The 7916-nt window shown below is 35.0% G+C and overlaps 1 pseudogene; it reads right to left on the reverse strand.

The window, feature by feature from the left end:
• Positions 1 to 345: 345 nt before the first annotated feature.
• On the reverse strand, positions 346 to 1762 carry LOC141247872 (uncharacterized; annotated as a pseudogene).
• Positions 1763 to 7916: the final 6154 nt, after the last annotated feature.

Raw genomic sequence — 7916 nt, forward strand, 5'->3', positions numbered from 1 at the left:
ATAATATTAATTTTTCTACCCAACCTTTCAACCAACCCAACCACAACAATAAAAACCACATTTATCCATAACCTTTAATGTGACCACCAATTCAATATACTTTTATTTTTCACTTTCTTATAATTATAACATAACTACAACAAAACAATTCAATATAATAATTATATTAAACATAAAACAAATATTACAATACTTGAAAATTCATTTAAAAAATTATAAAACCAATTTAACATTATATTAATGAAGTTCAACCATGAACAACTTAAAACAAATATTACAATACTTGGAAATTGATTCAACAAACACAGCAACACATAATTTGAAAAACGTCAAAAAAATACAAGTTCAGTCGTCTTCATTGAAATTATCCCATATGTGCTCAATCAAATCATTCATAAGCTCATTGTGACCTTGTCGGTTGCGAAGTTGTTCCCTGGTAGTCATATACTGGGCAAGACTTGCAACTCGTTGTGTGGAGAAGTTGTAAATAGGATCAACATAGTGTTCTCCGTGCTCCGCTCCATTCACCTGTGTAGTCCGATCTTTTATAAACTCTTTAGGATCAGTATAATTAAGATAAGTGTCTCTTTCATCCTCCACTATCATATTGTGCAGGATGATACAAGCATTCATAATTGTCCCCATGGCATGTCGATCCCATAAAAAACATGGATGCTTAATAAATGCAAATCGAGCTTGTAGAACACCGAAAGCTCGCTCAACATCTTTCCTAGCAGACTCTTGATATTGAGCAAATAACTTGTGCTTCCGGATAATAGGAGATTTATAGATTTGACAAATGCAGCCCATTTTGGATAAATGCCATCAGTTAGGTAATATCCCATATCCCTTTCACGAACCGTTAATGGTGTAACTGACTTTCCGGCGCACGACCAGCTAAAATATCATCGAAAATTGGTGATTTGTTTAGCACATTAATATCATTGTTTGTACCTGGGGTTCCAAAAAATGCATGCCAAATCCACAAGTCTTCGGATGCAACGGCTTCCAAAATTATTGTTGGCCTCCCACTTCTTCCTTGATATTGCCCTGCCCAAGCAGTAGGACAGTTCTTCCATTCCCAGTGCATGCAGTCAATGCTTCCCATCATGCCAGGGAATCCACGTTGTTCACCAATGTGTAGAAGTCACGCCAAGTCTTCTTCGGTTGGACGTCTGAGGTATTCTTTTCCAAAGTTGGAAATTATGCCTTCTGCAAACTTCATAACTGAAGTTCTTATCACTTGCCCGCTCATCCGTAGGCACTCATCATGCAAGTCTGGTGGTGTTCCATAGGCTAAAACTCTTATAGCACTAGTACATTTTTGAATCAAAGACATACCTAGCCGCCCAGTGGCGTCACGCCTTTGCTGGAAATATTCGTCGGAACTGATTGCCTCCATTATACGCTCGAAGACATGCTTTCTCATTCGAAACCTTCGGCGAAAAATATCTTCGTGGTAGATTGGTTCCGGACAAATTGAGAAATACATTTTGAACAACTGCTCATGACCATCCTCACGAACTCGTTCAATATGACGTCTCTTAGCTCTAGGATTGTGGTTTGTGGGTTGTAACATGGTAGGAATTTTCATGACCACATCTTCAATAATGCGGTCAAATGTTTGATTTTGTTCATCCCACTCATCTATTTCATTGAGACTAGAAGAATCACCACCCGACATTGTTTTTGGTATGGATGTTATGCTAATGAGAGGGTTGTAGAGGAGAAGGTTGAGGTGTAAGTATGTTAATGATCTCATCCATATTTAAAGAGAGGTAGAGATGGAGCTGAGTCAGTAATGAATTGGATCTGAGTCAATAAAGTTTCTCATGAATGACTACACACTGACATTACTTTATCTTCACATGTGAATTTAGTTTCTCCGAGACAAATCAATAATGAATGCATTGTGTGAATGACTACACACTGACATTACTTTATCTTCACATGTGAATTCAGTTTCTCCAAGACAAATCAATAATGGATGCAATGTTTGAATGACTATACACTGACAAAAATGTTGGATGTGATAAATGTTGCATGGACTATACGTTGGCAAAGACTAAAGATGGCTAGGCTATAATAGAATAAACATATTAATAGAAAACAACATGTCTTACATCTAGAAATAGGAAATAGATTCAGTTACAAACATAATTATACATGATAGAACTCAATCAAACATAAAATTGAAATAAAACGAAGACATAGTAATACAACAAGACAATAGAAATACATGGAAAGATCATAGTTAATTAAAAGTACTCTGCCAACAAGCGGTTCTTGATTGCTTCTTCTTGGGTAGTTAGATTTGGTTTTGCTAACAATGCATTCAACAAGTTGGCATTTACCTTCTTTTGCTCAAATTCAATCTTCTTTTGCTCCAATTCCCTCCTCACCTCAAGCTCTTTCTCACGCGTAATTCTCATTGCACGCAGTTCATTAGTGAATTCATCCGGAATCACACAATATGTTGATGAAGATGCCACAGCTTTTCCCTTTCTTCTAGCTTTTGCCGCATTTCTACCAGTAGGACGACTTATTGTGGAAGCATCACTCACTGGGGTAAATGATGGACTATCATCCTCATCAGTTCTTGACTTTTTAGAGCTTCCATGACCTTCTTCATCGGTCTCTGCTTCACTTGGACGAGGCCTTCTTGTTCCACCACCATAATCCAACTCCCACTTAGGTACGTGGCGCATAACTTGTTCGAACACAACAGTGTGTGGAAATCCTGTCTTCTTGCTATAAAGTTGGTGAGCCATTGCTTCAATGTCATCCATACTCATTCCACTCGTTTTCTGGCTATAGGCTTCCTTACAACAACCAATCCACTTCGTAACATTTAGGTTGAGCCTCTTGAAACGAGCTCTCATTGATTCCTCAGTACGACTTGAGAGTTTACCAGGGTTTTCTTCTCGAGATTTGTCATACATCTTGCAAATGGCTGCCCATAGGGTATCACCTTTCTGATTAGTGCCAACAATTGGATCTCCACTAACGTACACCCAAGCTGACATCAAAGCGACATCTTCAATGACCTCCCATGGAACTGCAGAAGGGGTTGAGTTCGGAATATTTTGAGGCGTGGGAATATGCTGAGTCGGGTTGGGAGGAAACTGGGTGTTCGGATTTGTTTCATACATTGTGAAATCTTGAGAGTTTTGGGTATTTTCATAAGAATAATGTGGATAAAATGGATCATTTGGATTCATTTGCCAAGGAGGAGCAAAGATTGGAGAAATGAAAGTGAAAATTTAAGATGTGTTAAAACATATCAGAATTGGTCTTTATTTATAGAGGATTTTTTAATTTAAAGATAATGTGCAAGATAAACTTATCCAAAAACAATATATCTCCGTCCAATGAAAAAGGGACACGTGTACCCCATCTTTAGGAATTTTGATTTTTTTATTGATTTTTATTTATTAAGTTTGAAGATAATGTAAAGATAAAGCTTATCCGAAAATAATATATTTCCGTCCAATGAAAAAGGGACACGTGTACCCCATCTTTAGAAATTTTGATTTTTTTTAAATGATTCTTATTTATTAAGTTTGAAGATAATGTACAAGATAAAGCTTATCCGAAAATAATATATTTCCGTCCAATGAAAAAGGGACACGTGTACCCCATCTTCAGGAATTTTGATTTTTTTTTTAATGATTCTTATTTATTAAGTTTGAATATGTACAAGATAACGCTTATCCGAAAATAATATATTTCCTTTCCAATGAAAAAGGGACACGTGTACATCATATTAGATTTGTTTTAATACGTTATGCAGTCTAGTTGAGTATTTTACAATAATAAAATAAATAATAAATGAACAAATAAAAAAATTATCTAAATGTGTTAAATAAATCAATATTGTTCTCATTTAATAAAAAATTTATTTTACTAAATTTTAATATATATTTAATTTTTAACATTTTTATAATTTAAAAAAAATAAAAAACAATAATTAAATTAAATTGTATATAAAATAAAAATGGACCAATGAGGAGGGACAAGTGTCCCCCCCCCCACAAACCCAGCAGCTGGGCGCTGGTGGGCAATTAGGCGACCAATGTGGTCGCCCAAACTCCTAATTAAAAAAAAAAAAAATTGTTTCAGTGGACCCCACCGCCCACATGTTGTCCGATAAACATGGTCTAAAGACCTTTAAATAGGAGGTCTAAGAGCTTCCAAAGATCGTTGATTTGAATCCCAGGAATGATATACTCTTCTATTCCTTTATAAAGATTTCACTTTTCTAATTCGGTGTCTCAAAATATAAGTCACATTTGCTATTTTTAGAATTTTTTTAAACTCAAAATTTACTTTCTCAATACACTTTACATGTCCAACACACTTTTACACATCATCTCTCTTTATTAAATTATCTCATTTTTTCTTCACCTCTATCTCTCTCCTTTAATCATTATAATTTTCACTTTTCTCTCTCCTATTTAATTTCTTCTTCACAATTCCTTAAATTGTCTAAAAACACCAAACGGGGTCTTTAAATGGGGACGGAGGGAGTATTTCTTAATACGTCAGGGTGGGAGCCTTAGGCCCCACCATGTCATAACATGGTCTCTTGCTCATCAGGGTCTGTGGGATTAGTGGATTCACTTGGACGGCCCGACACCCACATCCGAAAGGATTAAAAAAAGAAAAAAGAAGAAGAATATGGGTAGGTAAATTGGCTTTCCTCCTCACATATGACCTTTTACAATAATGAAAAACGTTGTGTCTAGTGTTGATATTGCACAAGATGGCACTGAGGGGACCTTACACCGATTCAGGTTTCATGAGCTCCGAGATCAGGGAAGGTACGTAGCAAATCGGGGTTCATCAAAACAAAAGTTAAAACTACATAAAAGCCGACATTTTAGGGCCACTAGGGAGCTCCGAGAAAGCAGTAGGCGGACAGGCATGGACCCTCCCGCCTCAGTCTTGGCCCTTGGGTCAAGCTAAACCACGATTCGAGCGGTCCAACATGGGAGGGACATGGATGGAGGAGCAATTAGAGATCCAAAAGGTGAACGTTTATGTGGTTTTGTGCATAATATAGGTGCATGCTCGATCCATATGGCTAAGTTGTTGGAGATTGTTTTCGAGCTTTTCATTACCTTGGAACAAAGTCTTCAGGAGAGTTGTTTAAAAAAAAAATTTGCAATTAACTTGTTGCTACAAAAGACTATGGATCGTTACCACCGCTCGCTAGCCTCGTCACCTCGTCAAGAGACTTCTTCTGTAATGAGTGATGATGAGTTCAGTCATGTCCTCCGAGAAACCAATCGAGACGCATATTCCGTGACTTCTCTCGCTCTTGATTTTTCTTAGAGAGTTTCAATTTTGAACTTTCCTTTCTAAGTTCATTATGATCTTTGTGGAAGAAGATATTATAAAAATGATATACACCTTCTGTTTTATTATAAGTTCAATTTTTTTTTACGACCCGTTTGTTTATAAAAGGAAATAATCTAATCTAATATACTATAAAAGTTGAGTTGGGGGTCAATTTATTACCTCCAACTCAACTTCAAAATTCTTATTCTATCCCTTGCCCTACTACTAATATCTTCTAAAATTCTCTTAATGCCCTTGTTGACCATCTGATATTACATTGGAAATAAATGTCGGCCCTTCTTTGTCTTGAATGGTAAGGGAAATTTAGTACTCTCCCTCATCACCCCCATCAATTCCCTTTAACTCTCCATATTTCACCGTAATGTCTTTGACCCGAGAATTTTTCTCACAGAAATGCTTTACAATACTTAGCCCTTTATTTCTTTTTCTATTATTATTATCTTTACACATTCTAGTTTAATTACAACCTCTTAAACTCGTTTTATTAACATCTAAAAATATTTAAAAGGATAAATATTACATTGAAAGAATAATTGATTTTCATAGATACCAATATCTTTCAACTTCCTCCATTCTTTCACCTTCCACTACATTTAAACATGAATCAATCCCCATGCAATAAAGTCACATGAATTCCTACTATTTACTATACAATCAGTAATTCTCCCTCTCCTTTTTCACATGATCTACGCACGGGCTATTGTGTCTTTTCTTTTTTTTAAGGAAAGTTACTTTTATTGAAGAGTTGTGATCTTCGCATGGGCTTGTGTTTGGGTTGTTGGATCTTTGTATAGGTGAAAACATATAGTTGAAGCGGCATTATCCTTAGAAAAATAATAGAATAATTTGTTGCTTTAACATACAATGTGCATTGTCGGTCAAGCGCATACTTTCAATTGAAACTTTTTTTATTATGTAACTTGTGTGACCATGTGTGATACTCCATGGATTATTTACATTACATTGTTTTCGATTAGGTATGTAACCTTTCGTTGTTATTATTTGAGCCTATTTTTAAAAGTTTTAAATTTCATTTCATCCACTATATTAACTAACATCGTAAAATGATAACAAACTATATACACATATTAAGAATTGAAGGTAATAGAAAGATGGAAGAAAACATGCAGAAGAATAAAAATTTATAGGAATAAATTGACATTAAGTTTGACTTCGCTTTGATATTGATCATGTTTTCTCAATCATAAAACCACTCAATTTTTTATTCGTATGTATAGATTCATGGTGATGGCCGCTCTTATGGGACTGCATGCGTGCATTCATTTCTGTATTTATAGAGTGATAGAGGTTATGCTTTGACTTCTGCAAAGAAGGGTCGGAACATAAAAAGAGAAAAGGTTTAAGGCGGTTTTGAGAATGAGAATATTTAATTATACTAAAGGATATGAAATAAATTACGTGGAGTCTTGGAATTCAAAGAGACATGAAGTTAAATTTAATTAATTTGACTATTTATCTTCCATAATCAAGTAGAGGGTTGATACAACTTCTATTTTATTTGAGAGTTTTTCGTTTTTCTTTCGCATTTATTTCAAAAATGATCAATAATGAAAATAAGGGTATGTTGAGAAATATGCTTAAAAAACTCAACTTTATAAGGATTATGATATAATATGATGTATAGATTCATGGTGATGGGCTCTCTTATAGGACTGTATGCGTGTGTTCATTTATTTATTTATAGAGCAATGGATGTGATGCTTTGACTTGTGCAAAGAAGGATCGAAACATAGAAAGAGCAAAGGTTCAATGCGGTTTCCGAATAAGAAAGGATTTTTATTTAATAGTAATAAAGGATAAGAAGTGAATTATGTGGACTCTTGGAATTCAAAGGGACGCGAACCTTAATTTACTTAATTTGACTATTTATCTTTCCTAATTGAGTAGAAGGCTAATGCAATTTTCATTTTATGTGAGAGATTCTAGTTTTTCTTTCATACTTATTTCCAAAAAGATGATTAAAGAAAATAAGGGCAACTGGGGAAATTTAAACAAAACCCAAGTTGAGTTTGAGGGCATACTTCTCAAATCGATTTAGATCTAAGAAGAAAATCGAGTTTTTGATGTAGAGGATCCCGTATGTGGGAAACTACAGAGCATACAGAGGAAGAGAGAGGAAGAGAGGAAGATATTCTTGCACAATGGAGAATGTCTCTATTTATAAGATAAGGAGGAGGGATTGGGCTATTGGGCTAACCAATTGGGTCAAACAAATTGGACCGAGTAATAGGAATTCTAGAGGTTAATGATGCCAAACAATAAGGAAGGTATTAATGATGCCAAACAATGCCAATTTTATAGATAAGATAAGATAAGATGATCTACAACCATATAAATAGTACATCTACTGGCCTTCATGGCTCTATCACCCACATGGCAATCCACACATATATTATAAGAGAAGATTTTCATAGAAGAATCCAATATCAATCTCAATAACAACGTTCTTAGTGCATCGTTTGAAAAGAAACTATCATTAGAGTGAGATTTGCACTTCTTATCTAAAGTAGTGTGAGTTATTTCTATAATTC

The sequence above is a fragment of the Phyllobates terribilis genome, unplaced genomic scaffold (genome assembly GCF_046119375.1).
Source record: "Phyllobates terribilis strain yellow unplaced genomic scaffold, ASM4611937v1 Scaffold_3399__1_contigs__length_79826, whole genome shotgun sequence".
NCBI lineage: Eukaryota > Metazoa > Chordata > Amphibia > Anura > Dendrobatidae > Phyllobates > Phyllobates terribilis.